This window comes from Ursus arctos, unplaced genomic scaffold (genome assembly GCF_023065955.2).
Source record: "Ursus arctos isolate Adak ecotype North America unplaced genomic scaffold, UrsArc2.0 scaffold_4, whole genome shotgun sequence".
NCBI lineage: Eukaryota > Metazoa > Chordata > Mammalia > Carnivora > Ursidae > Ursus > Ursus arctos.
In genome coordinates, this window is record NW_026623056.1 from 28949643 (window position 1) to 28966230 (window position 16588).

A 16588-nucleotide genomic window follows, 5' to 3' on the forward strand; every position below is an offset into this window, starting at 1 on the left:
CTAACCTTTGCAACCTTCCCCCTCCACATCCCTAGTTGGACCCATCAGCTGAAAACAGAGGCTGCCAGTGACACAAAAAAGAAGGAGGCATCCAGTCAAAGGAAAAAGCAGAACAGAAGGGGAATACAATCAGCTTACCTTAGCCCAGCCACTGGGGACCAGGGCAGGGAAGGGGAAGGGAAGAAGAGGGGTCACATCGTACTTAGGAACTGTCCTCAGTGCCCCATCATGCCCTCCCCCTGCACCTGGCACTTCCCCACTGCACTGGTTCTGGGGCAGAACCAACAAAACTGGGAAGAGAGACCCCAGGGTAAGAATCACCTCTTCTAGCCAAACGCTGAGACCTTCACTTCTCACCATGAGGAACCACTAGTTATTAGCTTGTCTCACAGAGCTAAGCACAAAGCCTCTCTCTTGAAATAGCAGCGGCACTTAGGGGAAGAATGAGGGGAAGAGAAGGGAAGAAATGGGAGACCGAAAGGTCCAGCTGGGCAGCTTGTTGTCCCCAGGGTTCAGCCCCAAACAGCGGCTCAGCAGGTAAGTCCCCTACTACCTCCAGGGAACTTAGCCTCAGTCTGTGCATCTCTAATGGAAGCCTCCAGGACCTGCGTTGTCTGCACCAGCAGCCCTACTAATGCACGAGTCCAAATACGCGGTGTAGCTATTTCTCCTACGTCCTGGGAGGCTTCTGCTGAATGGCAGACACAGCAAGCATCCCAGTAAGTAGAGAATCAACAGTCCCACAGGCCCCAGAGCTCAGCATTCAGGACTGTGAGAATTTCCCAGGAAAGGGACTTGAATGTCACAGCAGGCTTGAGAAGGCTACATGATGCATCAGACTGACAGCTGCCATGCGCGTCACCACCAACCACCGAGCAGGGAGCCCGCTCGAAACACATGTCCGCGAATGAGCATGGTACTGCCGCTGAGAAGGGATCAGGAAGAGAAATTTGTAGGACAGAAGCTGGAAGAGGGAAAGAGACAGAAGAAGAAGAAAACACACTTGTTGCCTCATTTTTCCATTTAACTTTCTTAGTCCCATTAAATGCACAGACTCTACCCCCAGCCCCTTCTGGTGTTCTTTTCCCTAAAGCATCATTTTGAGAAGGATGTTGTGGGATGGCGATACCTCAAGTCTGCAGAGTGCTTTCACACTGTGCAGAGGACCTTCACATTAACTCTCTACTTGGTCCTCACAACGACCAGGTGCTGTTATCATCTCTATCTCATCCACCAAGAACTTTGAGCTCAGAATGCCAAGAGCATTGGCTGGCACAACGAGTGTGCATAAAAACTGCATAGGAAGTTTATTAAAACTGCAGATAGCTTTGCTGGTCCCTCGCTTGCCCTAACCCCCAATCACAGGTTATGATTCAGGAAACCTAGGAATGCCTATTTTTAACAAGACTCCCCCAACTCATGATTCTGAAAAGGGGGTCCCTGAGATACTGCCTGAGAAACACTGGCTAGATAGTTTTCCCATGGTCACCCAGCTGGACTTGAACCTGGCCCTTGACCACAGATCCCATGTTCTTTATACCACATACCAGAGCAAATTATGTACAAGTTTTAGGGATGCTTGTGGTTGAAAGGGGCGGGAGGCAGGTGGGAGAAGGCATCACTGGCCTGGGCTCCTGGTCTTCTCAGGGCTGGCTTGGCCTGCATCAGGTTGCTTACACTTTTTGGACTGCAGTTTCAATCTTGACCAGTCTACACTACATAGGAACAGCTACATCACAGAAACACAAGTGTCACTGAGTTAATTTCGCTGATATTCTATTTCAGTTTTTTTTTTTTTTTCTCAGTTGCTGGTGGCGTCCCACTAAGTTGATTCCACTTTCCACTAATGGAAATTTGTAGAATTTGTAAATTCCATTTGTAGCACGTTAGACTAGATGACCACAAAATTGCCTGCTAACTCAGAGAATTCTATCACTGAGCTTCTATGCTTCAGGGGAGTCACTCCTCTGTGTCAACCTCCGGATTCCTCCCCAAGGTCAAGCATGCACATAGCCTGAGATGCAACTCGCAGCCCTTTCAGGGATGATGGGAATGGCCCTTTTGCAGCCTGTTGCAGCAAAGCAGGAGCCTGAGGCTCTGGTTACCAACAGCCCAGCATGTCACCAGACACAAGACCCACTGCCCCCTTGGACAAGTTACAGCCAGACCCACCCACAGGCAGGTGGGTGCTGTGGTGGGTGGGGGGTAGAGGATAAAGAGCCTGGCTGTGTGCCTCTATAATTCAAAGATCAAGAGAAACCTGGAAAACACCAGCAGGTGGTGGTTTTTGCTTCCTGTGGGCTGCGCGGGCCAGACAGAGGAGAAAGTGGAAGAAAGATGATCAACTGGCAATTTCTCTGGTGCTCACAGACCCAGCCAAAAACATTAGGGCTCAAATGTAGGATGAATGTCCTGGTTTGCCTCGCCTCAGTGGGGTGGTCAAAGAGATTTACCACACTCGTCCCCACTCCACGGCAATAAGGGAGTTCCAAACAGCGGCAGCGAGGGGCTTGGGGAAGTGGATGAGTGAGGGTCAGGCAGACCCACCTCTGAAGCAGTCCCTCCTCACCCTCTCCCCAGAGCAGCAGGGAAGCTTCAGGCTGCCCAGGGGACTCCGGGTTCACACCTGAGAAACTCTGCTTCAGAGAACCCAGGACTGGAATCAGTCCTGGAAAGCTGGGGGGGGGGGGGGGAAGGGCAGAGGGGCCAAAAGACCTTGGAGGAATCTTGGTACACTTAAAACATCTGTACTTGAAATCCTCAAAATCATTCATTCATGCCTCACGCTTTAAGCCTCCTCCCAGACCATGATGAGTCATGCCCCCTACTGAGCATTAATTACAGAGTGTGCCCCTCCTTAACCAATAAAAACCAAATTCCTCACAAATACGGAATGATTAGTTTCTTAGCAAAGTACTTGTGCATTTTTCTCTCTGCCCGGTTCAGAGGCGCGTCAGCAGGTCTGTCTGGAAGAGCCCCGTGGTAATTATTTTCTCTTCTGCCTCTTACCATCTGGAAAGGACCAGTGACTGTGTCCCCCCCACTCTCCCTGTCCCTTCCCCTTTGCAGTGCTGCACTCCGTTACAGCGGCACATTCAGAAAGTCCCCCTTTCTCTCCCTGAGCTAAATCTCTGCCTCAGAAAATTAAAAAGGTCTTCAGAGAATGTTGCAAACAACATCTTTGTTTTCACCTCATTCTTCTCTTGCCCACAGCCTTTAAGAACTGTTTCAATGTCCCCTGCAAATCTTTAGAATGTTGTCTCAGTGAACCAAGTTCCTATCTGACAGTGAGACCAGGGGGTGTGGAGGGAGGGTGCCCAAACTCTCCCCACCACAGAGGTCCCAGATGATTCGAGAGGTGTCAGAAAGGGCTATCACACCCTGCTCCAAACTTGAAGCTGCATCATATTTGTACTGGTTATTTTCAAACTATTTGCTATGGATGCTTAACTTCCAAACTACCCATTCGATCCCACTCTAGATTCGAAGACCAAACTCATTCCCAGGAGGGAAATGCTGGGAGCCTTGGGTTGGTAGCACAGACTCTCAGCGTGAATTCAGGTGTTCCTGAGTCTTCTCTGACCGTGCACCCCAGTTTCTATAATCTTCTCTCCTCTTATTCCCTTCACTGCGTACCACCTCCCCCAGAAGTCTTCAACTTGGCCCCTTCCTGGGAGCTTCTCAGGCATTTTCCTTGCCTAGCTCCCTAGGACACTGCCCAGGGCCTGCTAAACCTTTCTGATGCTAATCACTACTTAGATTTCTGCACAACCCACCCCACCCTCCTGTTGCTGAGTCACCATCTGATCCCAACCCCCCCTCCCCCGCCGGACTTTCCCAGCCTCTCTCCTTCCTGCGTCCTGACCATTTCCTGTGGAGCCTGTTCCCGTGATGCCCAGTCCCTGGGTGGACTTTGCCCTCCTCGCTCCAAGGTGCTCCCAGGTGGCCCTCTCTCCAGCAGGTACCACTACACACACAGAGGAGACTTCATAACTGCCCACGTTCTTACTCATAATTCACCAGAAATGATTGCTTTCATTTAAGCCCATTTTTGCTTGGTTACTATCGGAACCTCCTGCGTGTATAAACAGCATGAGCTAGATTACCCCTAAGAACTTCCTTATGTTATGGGAAAAGATCTGATTATTCCCTGTGGGATTTCCAGTGATATTCGGAGAGGGAGACCACGACCCACCCAGCATTCTACTGTTGTCATTTCAGGCCCCCTAGCTTCTGCCTGCCTCTTTGTCTCCACCAGATTCTCCTGAGGGCTATGGACTCTGAAGCCCCTCACTGGCTATGTGACCAGGAACAAGTCACTTAGCCTCTTGGTCTCAGTTTCCTCATCTGTGGAATGGGGGTATAACAGTATCTGCTTCATAGGTTGCTAGGAACATTAAATGGGATATTATTTTTTTTAAGTTGGCTCTACACCCAACACAGGGCTTGAACCCACAACCCTGAGACTGAGAGTCACATGCTACTGATTGAGCCAGCCAGGCACTCCAATGAGATAATTTTTTTAAAAGATTTTACTTATTTAGAGATAGAAAGCAAGTGTGAGTGGGGAGAGGGGCAGAGGGAGGAGGACAGGGAGAGAATCTCAAGCAGACTCCCCGCTGGGCGAGGAGCCCACTCAGGGGCTCCATCTCAGGACCCTAAAATCATGACCTGAGCTGAAATCAAGAGTTGGACACTCAACCCACTGAGCCACCTAGGAGCCCTGAGATAGTATTTTTAAAGCAGTTAGGGCAGTGCCATCAACAGACTGAGCTCTCTAAATGCTTGTTTATAAATGAATTCTAGAGGTATTAATTAATTATCATTATTATTTAAATTTGAGGGGAAGGTTAGGAGTAGAGAAGAAATCGTGAAAAGGGATCAATTGTCTGGAAACAGACTGTACCAGATATAAATAGGCAGGGAAGTTATTATGAAAGTAAATAAAATCTTTTTCCCTTTTTATAATCTTAATGGAGTCTTGCCCTAACCCAGGCCAATTAGAAAAAGTGGCCTGAAGGCTTCTAGGGAAGGTGACTTCGATGCCTTTAAGGGTCCCCCAACTCAGCACAAGCTTTTTCTGCGAAAAGACAAGGGGATGGTGGGATCCCGGATCCCTTTACGGAAAACGAAGATTCATTCTGCATTGCTTTCCATACACCATCCATCTGAAGAACACCCCCCGCCCAAGAGACTGACAACTGCCCACTGTACCTGCTGCCTGAGCCTGCTGATACTGGGAACATCAGCTCCTGACACTGCTTCGCCCATCAGATAAAGTCAGATTTCCTCCCCCTTCCCTGGCTGCCTGCCCTCCGATTCACTCTGGCTCATTCCTCCGTGGTGCTCAGCCAGGGCGAGGCACAGAGTTCTCTGCATTAGCCTCTGCCTGTGAATGGCAATGTGGGAGGCCACAGCTGGTCTTAGAAAAATGTGAAGTTGGAGGGTATCTATTTGGTGTGGTTTTAGGGCACTGAGAGGACCTGCCAACTCCTGTTCAAAACAATCCTTCTCTCCCCCAATGACCCCGGCACCTGCTCCAATGCCTCCAATTCCACAGTCGGAGATGCATTTCATTTCATTAGATAATGTTCTCGCCATACAATGTCTCAGAGCAGAGTATGTGTACGATTCCCTTCCAACTGCAAAAAGATGAGAAGCAGCATGTAGGTGACATGCAGCTGTACTCATACAGCTTTCAGCATGAATATGTTCGTAGCAGCAGTCTTTTAAACAAGAAAACAGCTATAACATCAAACACCCCCTAAAACTAAAATACAAAACTTGAACAGGAAAGGAATCATTAAGCAATTATGATATATACACTAAGTGTTTAATTATGCAGTCATCAGGTATTCGTAAAGCTTTAAAACCGTTACAAATTGCTTACCTCATATAAAGTAAAAAATAAAAAGGACCAGATATAAAGTTGCAAATATAACTAGGAGAAGAACATCACTAACAACCACCCTAGCCATCTGAAATTAACAGAAAGGAAATTCATCAAAATGTTAAGACTGGCTTTACTGGTGGGTGGAAAACTGGGTGATTTCACCCTTCCTTTCTAATTTCCAGTATTGCCCGATATTTCTGACCTAAACATTATTTTATAAGTAAAGTAACAATAACAACTTGTATGACAAGTCAACAATGGAATGGGGGAAAATGCAATATTCCAAGGAGGCATAAAACTTTGAGGGGGAAAGGGGCAGTGGACAGAGGGATAGTTCCTAGCTCTGCCCCAGGACCACGGTGTGAGCCTCAGGAAAGACCCGAGTTGCTGATGATGCCTCTTTGTAGTGGCTTTAAATTCCATCTCTAGAAACCTCTGTCCCCACACTCCTGTGAAATCCAGATGAGTTCTTCAGGAAGGAGGTCTCTTTACATGAGGTTAGTGTTCTGTTTCTACCCTGACTGAGATCTGAAACAGGTGTAAAGCAATAGCTGGGCAGTGAGGGACACTGTTGTGGAGCTCTGGGATGCCTTCAGTCGGCTGGTAGGTAGCCTGTGTTGCTGCCGAGTCCAATTAAGAGTCGACAGCTGATGACTGGCTTCATTTTTGTTTGCTGGAGCTGAGGCTGCTCTGACTGCAACTGATGGAGCGTTTTGGTTTAGGGGGTTCCCGTGGGACTGAGATGGAAGGCAGAGCCCCAGAGAGGCACAGAGTGTGGTCTGCGGTCAGTAGAGGTCTCAAGAATGTGTAGAAATTAAGAGTGGGAAGGATGCAGGGGTGGCAATCAGGAGGCCCTCGTGCTGGCGCAGGTTTTACCTGTGTGTGGCGTTGGGAAAATCCCTTCCCCTCTCTGTACCTGAACTTCCTCATTCTTAAGATGAGGAAATTGCATTTCAGGGGTCCCTCCAGTGTTAATAATCTATGGGTGAAGTAGTTCCTATATTCACTCATTCACACACAACTCTGTTCAATTTTTTTGAGCATTTATCATTAACTTATCATTAACAGGTTATTTATTTGTTGCCATATTACATATCAAAATGTAAGGTCCAGGAGAGCAGAAGCCTTGCTCATAGTCACATCTCCCGAGTCTAGAGTGACACCTGGCGTTGGCAGGTGATCCACAAATACTCATTGAGTGCCTGAGTGAATGAAGCCCTCAAGCTATTGCCTGGTACAAAGCTGTGAAGTGTAGCTGCAAGGGCTGAGGTCTTGCACTGGCTGTCCACCTCTTCTTATCAGTGTCTTCTCGACCCCACAGTTTATTTGTTCGGAAGCCCTTTTTGAGAAATTATCTCACCCTTTGATCGTTTGGCTATATCTTCATTAATTCCTAAGTGTGATAAAAATGACACAAGGGGGGAGATATAAACCATCAAGAATAAAGAGAATGAGAGGTAACAGTAGACAAGAGAAGTCAATATTTTTTTTTTGAATAACAGAAAATTCCGGCACAAGTGGGTTCTGACCCAGTAGAATGCGGATGAGATGCAAACTCCTGCCATTAGCCCTGCACCCCCCCTGGAAAGGCTAAGGAAGTGGAAGCGCCAGGCTGCACTGAGGGCTGGAGTACAGGTGGGGCTAACAAGGGAAGAGGGGTTGTAAAGGGAGTAGACCCTTTGGTCCCTCTTCTAGGCAATGTACCTTTTCCTGAAACACTGAAATTCCCTGAGGGTCCACGTACAGAATAGGGAGATGGCCACCATCCTTCATCTTGCTGTTTCCCAAGATACTGGAGGCCAAATATATACGTTTTACGCAGACTTGAGAATCTTTCTTTGGAGAAACCAAAAAGATATACAGACACTCAAATTCTGACATTTGGAGATCCTCCCTTCACTGCAGAGTGAAACCTTCCATAAGTACACTCCTTCCATTACACAGAGTATGCGCTCGGCTTTTTTGATGCCTCATTCATAAATATGAATCTGATCTGGCCAAAGATCCCCAGACTTTGCAGAAAAGCTCCTCTGACAGAGACCAAACTAAACACACAGGAAGGATCAGGCACTCCGAGGAAATAACATGCAGGCAGAACAACAACACTTCAGCAAGACTATAATATCCTCAGAGACGTAAGAAAGGTAGTACATCCATGAAAACCACAAGCTGCTCTGCACAGGGGCGACATTTCAGAAGGAGAAAGAGCTCTCAGAAATTACAACTAGGGTGGAAATGAAACATCTCATACGTGGGTCGGAAGACAGAGTCAAAGAAATTTTCCAGAGAGTAGGACAAGAACAGTGAGAGAGGAAAATAGGAGCGAAAATGTAAGAAAATCAAAGGATCGATCCAACAGGTATGAGATAGACAGAATGAAAAGGAATAAATCATCAAGAAAAATTCCCAGGACTGAAGAGCACAAACCGCCAAGTTGATACAATGTTTCAAGTGCCTGCTGTGATGAATTTTAAAAAGACCTACTCTAAAGCACGGTGTCAGGACATACTGCCAGTGAAGAGGGCATTCCAAAAGCTTTGAGAGAGAGAGAGAGAGGAGGAAAAAAAGTGAGGTAAAATCCAACAAATCAAGAATCATGATGACAGCAGTTTTCAACAACAGCCTTAGAACGTTAAAGAAAATGGAGCAATGCCTTCAAAATTCTGAGTGGGAATTATTACCAACCTAGAATTCTGTGTCCAAACAAAGTGTCAGTCAAGAAGAGAGTACACGAAAGACGTTTTTCAGACTTTCAAAGTCTCAGAAATTTGTCTCAGTAAGCATTCATCCAGGGGCCACCATTCGGATTAGCATGTTGACCTCTCGATTTTTCTCTTTTATTCTTTCTTTGTTTTTTTGTTTCTCTTAATGTGATATGCCTTTGGTAGATACAAATTAAAATTAATCCCTTCATTCCCTTTTATAAAAATGAGTTAATACATAGACAGATTTGAGCAGTGCCCGAACCACAAAATGGTTTTCTATTTAGCAAAGCATTCGTCCAGGCCTTATGTGAAAATGTTCTAGTCAAAGCTATGAAATGTGCGGTGAGATGATGGTGGTGGTGGTGGAGTCATGGCCTCGCTGAGGTGCAAGGGACTCTAGGGTTCATCTAATCCAATCCCCTTATTTGACAGAAGAGGAAATTAATCACCCCAAGAGGAAGGACTTACCTCAGGAAGACAGTGTCTGAAAGATGGTAGATACTTAACAAACATTTGTTGAATGAATGAATGTGTTAGTGGGTAAGTAAATGAGTTAAGCCAGAGATCATCCATTGCTCTTAACTCAGTAGAAAAACTGAGGACCCCAAGAGATCCAAGATCAGACCTGGGTTTTCAAATTTTGGGCTCAGAACACTTCTTGCTAGACTTTGCTAAATTAATCATCGCTGTCACACTTAATGTATAAGGCTCTAGGTCTACACTTGCACCTAACGTATTGATATATGGATTGGTGTCAGTGTGGGAAGAGAATTTTCAAATCCAAATCTTGACAAAGCTGCAGAGGACACGAAGCCGGTAGAGGCAGCTAAGATTACATTACAGATCACAGACACCAGGACCTTTGTGAGGTTCTACTCTAATCTCCCGCTCAAGGCAGGACCCCTTTCACGACATCTAGCTCTCCGTGTTATGACACTTCCCTCCTGGTGGAGAGCTGCGGTATTCAGAACATTTTGTTTGTTTTTGTAATTTCCATCCACGGTTCTTAGCTGCCCTCTAGGGTAATACAGAAGAAATTTTCCTTTCTTGCACGGAGCTCTACATATGTGAAGACTAGATGGATAATTCCTTAAGACTTCTCTTTTCCACACATTCCTTCAAATGGCTCTCAAATGCATAGTTTCCACTACTTTCATCATATTCTTCTGGATGAACTTCTGTCCCTCTTGATGTCACTGTCCCTCTTGATAGGGACACCTAGAACTGAACCCAATCCTTTAGACCTAGTGTGCCCAGCACGGGCTAAGCCAAGCACTCACTTCCCGGCCCAGACCTGTACGTCTATCAATGGTCTGAGAGTCTCTTGTCGGCCGGCTTCTATTGAACATGTAGCCTCCTAGAGACCCCGATCTGACTCACGGCGTCTCCTCGAGTGAGCTTCTTCCTTTTCTCTACTTGAGGCTTTAACTCAGAGAATTTTCTATTTATCTTTGTTAACTTCAAATTTCTAGTTAAAGCGTAGTGTTCTTGACTCTCTCATCTATCAGGTTAGTGATTCCTTCCAGGTTTGTGGCATCTGCAAACCTGAAATTTATGCTTGAATGTGAGCATACAATGTGAGCAAGTGAGAGACAAACACGGAGTGTTAGGTAGGAACAAGGACACAGCTCACCTAGGCTCCGAGCAGACTGGCACCATCCGCCCAGAGAAGGAACTGCGTTTGCTCAGGGCATAATTAACACCAGGTGGACGTTACAGGGTCTCCGATTTGGCTTAACTTAATGTTTATTCATTTGTTCATCCAATAAGAATTTATTGAATGCTAGTTGGAGGGTTAGAGCTCTCCAGGGAGGGAGGGAGGAAATGCAAACTGATAGCGAATTCCGTCTGCTCCTTATCTTTGTACTCCCTGTCCAGGCTTCAGAGACCATCAAGGCTGGTCACAAGCCATCAGCAGACACGGCTGGGAGGACACACAGCCTGCCAATGAATGGAGGCCTCTGCAACTTTGACCCTTTGTTGGAGAGAAGGGTCCTGACGGGGTGGGGGGGGGGGGTCTCCCAGGTCCTTTGTGCTTCCCTGAGGCTGCCATTACTGACGTCCTAACTGTAGGCAACTGGGCACTTTCCTGCAACACATGCCAGAGCTTGGGAAAAAGGAAAGAGCCCATGGGACTGGCTCTGAAAACCCAAGGTTACCCACCGCAGAGGGCTGAGAGGTGGCTGGGAGAAGCTGGGAGTACAAAGAGCTGCTCTGGAGGTACAGGAGAGCTGAGAAATTGTGGGCTGCCCTCAGGCATTCTCTCAAATTGTTCTCTGTGCGGTAGGGCAACACTGAAAAGTTGAGCTCCAGGGCCAATCTGGCCAAAGACCAGACAGGACTTCAAAGACGTGTACAATGTCATCCAACCTCAGGTATTCAGATGTGGGTCACCATTTTTCATTCTGTGGGTCATGGGGTCTGGAGTCAGACTGCTAGGTTTGAATCTGTCTCCATTGTTACTGTCTGTATCACCTCAAGCAAGTGAGTTAGCCTCTCTTTGGCTAATCTTCCTTATCTACAAAATAGAGAAAACATGAATCATTGCAAGGATTCCCTGAGTTCACACGGGTAAACCCTGACACACATCACATGCTCAGTAAATGTTATCCATTGTCTATCCAGTCGTCCTAACTTGGCACGTACCCATGGCGTGCTTCCTGCACCAATATTGTGTGCCTAGGGCACAGAAGGTACAGAAATCCATTTCTCAACCAGCTTTAATGACACATATTGAGAAACTGGCAGACTGAAAAAAACACATAAAAGCAACCATATATGACCAAGCCCAAGGTTAAAAGATTTAGGGTACAATTTAGGCTACAATTTCCCTTTGTAGGGCCATGGATATGAACGTCCCTCCTTTCCCACACTAGGGCTCCCAGAGAAACAACAGACCACATCAGGCCGGGAAGGATTTCTCGGAACTATTTGCCACACCAGGTGCATAACATGTCTACACTGAGGTGACAGGGTAGAGGTTGAAATAGCCACTCGCATATGGAAAATTGGCAAAATAATCCCCGGAAAGAGGCCCTGGTTGACCAGAGAATGCCAGTCAGCGTGATTGTTGTTATGTCATCTGAGCACAGGCCGCAAGTCTGCCAGAATTGGGAAGAAGGCATAGGTGAAGTTCAGGGGTGTGCTGCTGAGTGCCTGAGAGGGGAATCTATCTCAGAAAAGGGCCCAGCTGGCTGCTGGCAGCCGGGAGGTGAATTCAAATGCACACGCAGAAGAAGCCCATTCTAAACACTTTGACTCAGACAGCAGACACCCATAGTCACCGTCTCCCAGGCCCAAAAAGATGCCAGTGGCCGTCTAGTTAATCTCCCATTTTTAAGCAGGATAAGATAACAACGCACACTTGTATGACCCTTTACAAAACTCACAGACATCAGTCTGACCCTCCAGACCCTGTAAGTTAGCATTGTATTCTGATTTTACAGACGAGGAAACCGAGGCTCGGACAGGTGAACTATCCTACTCAGGATCACACAGCAGCAAATCACAAAGGCAGGACCCCAAGTCTTAATAACCCAGTTACGTCATCCATATACTTATTTGCTTACTCACCAGCCAACCCCTGGGCTGTGCACACGGCACAGAGGGCTGAGGCGGACAGTCGTGATGGCCCCGCCCTCACCAAGCTTACTGCCTGTTGGGGAACATCATACAAACACCCCAAGGGTGACAACAGGGGAAGTGTGGGGTGCTGGCCTGGGGAGGAGGCAGGGGGTCCCTCAGAAAGTGATCTGCTCTTCCCATTGCTGACTCACCGGACTGCTCCACTGGATACTGCCATGGCTGTCTCTCCCCAGAGCTGTTGACGTTGCTAGCTTCGTCACCTGCCTGGGGCTGTGAGCGTTGATAAGAGCTACTTACCCACCAGCTGGAGAGAGCCCAGAGCGCCTGCCCTGTCCTATGCCAGCCTGCTCAGCTTCAGCACTCCCTGGCCATCCCCAAATGTGGGGTACCACCCTGGTAGTGGGATCTGGAGGAGATGCCAGCTATCCAGATGAATGATCCAGAACATGTGCCCGGCAAGGAGGAAAGGAGCCCCAGCAAATGAAAGGGTTCCCAGAGTCTTCACAGCGTCTTCCTTAAAAGTTGTCAAGCTTTTGTCCTCAGTGAATTATAGACTTTCCCTTATCCCCAATCCTATCCTTGCCCCGTCAGTGTGAAGAAGGGCCTTTAACTGCGACCCGCACTTCTTCCTAGTCCAGGCTTACCATTTATTCAGTGAGTCCTAACAGGATTTTCTGCTGTCTGCTGCCCTTGGCTCGTTTTCTCTGGGACTGACTGCCACCTCGTCTAATGTCCGGTTCATGACACAGGATCTTTCTTACCACCACCTTCCCGCATGGTTACCAACTCTCAGAATGTGCCCTTTGGACACTGCTGACTACCTGTTCCCTTGACCGTGTGCATGGTCTATGACTCAGCTCTGTCTTAAAGACCTCTTAAGTTTCCATTCAGATTAGCTCTCTAGGAACCAAAGGGCCAAAGCACAGTTCTTAGTGGTGCAAAGTGGCCACTAGAGGGAAGCAAAAGCTAGGATTTACTGAAGGAACTGGCCACACTTGGGTTGCTAGAACCAAGGCTGGACCCTACCCTGTATGGGGCACACCACTGGCCCACCCACATAGGAAAGAAACGGACAATTGCTTAGTCCGTGGCGCAAGGTAAGTGCTCAATAAATGTTTCCTGGATGAAACTCCTAGTTTTAGAAATGAGAAGGCAAGTGATGTGATCACAAAATTGGTTGGTGTCAGGGTCCCATCTCCCTCATTGGCGAAGGAGGGAGAACATAAAAGGCCCCAACATTTAGGGAGTTTTGCCCTTCCTATGCCAGAAGGAGAAAATGAAGAATGAAATGCTGTTTGCTACAGTAAAAGAATGAGAATTTTTGGCCAATATGCAACAAACCAATAGGCAGTATGGAACTGTATGGCTTTCCTAGTGTGTGTTTTTAAATACGGCCGGACCACAAGGAAACAGCACGGACATCACCTCTGGCCTTCAAACTGAAGTGGATCGCTCTTGTACACAAAAAAATCTTAACCTTTTTACAAGCATCCTCTGCCACACGTGCCTGCCAGTTCTTCCTTCTGCCACAGCAACCTACAGCCCACAGTCGTGGCCACACACGGCCCTGAACATCCACGTGCCTTGGGTCAGCTGTCCCGTCTGCCTGGAACAGCTTCCCTCCAGGTCCCGCCTGCCATAATCTCCTGCCCCTTTATGGTCCAGCTCAATTTCCTTATGTACTGATTAGTTACCTGATTTATTCATTCAACAAATAGTTGTGGGGTACTATGTGCCAAGTATGCCTTCAGGTGCTGGGGTTCAGCACTAGCCCAGAGAACACTTCTCCCCCTCATGGAGCCTGCATTCTTCCAGGGAAGGCAGGTGGTAAGCAAGAGAAACAGGCAAAGCAAGCAGAACCTTGGAAAGATGGTGGTAAGAGTGGAAGAGAAAAACGGAGCATGGAAAGGGTAGAGGGGGTCTGGGGCGTGGGTGGTGGTGGGGGTGGAGGGATCTAGTGGTTCTGCAGGGATTTCTAAACCCTGTTACCCCAGAAGAGCTCCTTCCCTACACACTCCCGATGTACATTATAGGGCCCTCTATTACGGTAGCAGCATTAGCTTCTTGGTATTTACATGCACACATAGGGGTGGGGCTCTGCGACTAGAACTGGAGCCCCTAGAGGCTCTGTATCTTCAAACTCCAGCCCCTAGATAGGCTTTACTCAGCATCTGTTCACACGGTGTTTCCTGAATTGAGGGAGAACTGTGTCTGCAGAAGTCAGAATCTAATGCGCCCTGCTTCTGTTTTTTCCCCTTGGTGCTATTTTTCCTACAGCTTTTGCTCCTCGTTTTACTTTCCTGTTTGCATCTGGGGTTTTCTTAATACTCTCCTGAGAAAATACATTCATAAACTAATTTCCCTCCCACTAATGACTTCTGGATGAGAACAACGTCTCATCAAATAACTGGGGGAAAAACATGATCTCTTATGGCAACTCATTTGCAGAGAAAATAATTTATTCAAAGGAACCTTCTGTGGGGTTTCAAAAATATGTCCACAAATCCTTTGATACTCTACTCTTTGGTTTCCTCCACTTGAGCCTGGGCTGGACTTAGCAGCTTGCTTCTAATGCATGGAATATGCCAGAAGGGACGATGATGTGTGCCTTCTGAAGCTTGGATATAAAAAGCATTGCTGCTTCCTCCTCGCTCTCTGTGGGGTCACTGGCTGTGGGGGAGGCCAGCTGCCCTGTCGTGAGGACACTTCAGTAGCCAGGGGACAGCGCTGTCTTGGAAGCAGGTCTTCCAGCTCCTCTGTCGGACCTTCAGAGACTACAGGGGTGGTGGTACCCTGACTGCAACCTCCTGAGACACTGGGAGCCAGAGCCACCCAGCTAAGCCACTCTTGGATTCCTGACCCACGGAAACTACTGGATAACGAGTGTTTGCTGTGTGAAGTTGCTAAGCTTTCAGGAAATTTGTTCTGCAGCGATAGATAACTGAGTGAGTTCTGTTCTGTTTCTATGACTGACCTTCCGGAAGTCAGTTAGCCTCGCTCAACCTTCATTTCTCAGCTGTTAGTATAGTGGGTTGGGTCCAAAGACTCAAAGCGGAGGCAGCTCTCACACCCTGTGCTCCCCAACAAAACCACTCTGGGTCAGCTGCATGTAAAATGTAACAGTCTGGATCTCTCTGGGGGCATTTCTGCAGATTCAGATAGCAAGGCCACTACCTGAACCCACGGATGCAAGCCCGGTTCTGGGAGGTGATACTCAGCTTAGAAGGGGAGACACGAAAGTCGCACACAGATTTCGTGCTTAGGAGGGGCCTCGAGGGGGTAATATACTTTCCATGGGTGTGATCTTCACAGCTCACAACGGGTTTCCATGAATAGCATTTCACTAAAAGCTCACGAGTCTCCATCCTACAGATGGGAGGTCGAGGCTCAGAGAGTTTTGGTAACTTGCTCAAAGCCACACAGTTCTTTAGTTTCAGAGCTGAGAACTGAACCACGAACTCTCTGTTGCTATGTTCTACCTTCCGTTACTCTCCGCTGCCTCCCTGACAACTGGCCTGAGTGATACACTGGGCGGGTTGAGGACACAGCCCAGCACGGCCTCCGCTCCTTCTGTAAGAAACTATGCTCCTCTTACACTGTTGGTGGGAATGCAAATTGGTGCAGCCACTTTGGAAAACAAGGTGGAGGTCCCTCAAAAATAGAGCTACCCTATGACCCAGCAATTGCACTACTGGGTATTTACCCCAAAGATACAGACATAGTGAAGAGAAGGGCCATATGCACCCCAATGTTCATAGCAGCATTGTCCACAATAGCCAAACTGTGGAAGGAGCTGAGATGCCCTTCAACAGACGACTGGATTAAGATGTGGTCCATATATACAATGGAATATTACTCAGCCATCAGAAAGGATGATTACCCAACATTTGCATCAACATGGACGGGCCTGGAGGAGATTATGCTAAGTGAAATAAGTCAAGCAGAGAAAGACAATTATCATATGGTTTCACTCGTTTATGGAACATAAGGAATAGCATGGAAGACATTAAGAGAAAGAACGGAAAAATGAAGGGGGGGAAATCAGAGGGGGAGAGGAACCATGAGAGACTATGGACTCCCAGAAACAATCTGAGGGCTTCAGAGGGGAGAGGAGTGGGGAGATGAGTTAGCCCGGTGATGGGTATTAAGGAGGGCACGTATTGCATGGAACACTGGGTGTTATATGCAAACTATGAATCATAGAACACTGCATCAAAAGCTAAGGATGTACTGTTTGGTGGCTAACACAACATAATAAAAAAATTAAAAAAAAAAAAAAAGAAAGAAAGAAACTGTGCTCCTCAAGCCCGCTGGCAGAGCTACATTTCCCATCACAGGAGTCCATTCTGCCCCGCGCCTGCAGGTGGCAGCACCAGATGCGGTTTGCCTTTGGGAAGCTGCACTG

The 16588-nt window shown here is 47.5% G+C and overlaps 1 protein-coding gene across 5 annotated transcripts in view; it reads right to left on the reverse strand.

The window, feature by feature from the left end:
• Window positions 1–16588, reverse strand: part of KALRN (kalirin RhoGEF kinase) — a 642459-nt gene that overhangs the window by 138263 nt on the left and 487608 nt on the right. The gene's annotated exons all lie outside the window — the stretch shown is intronic.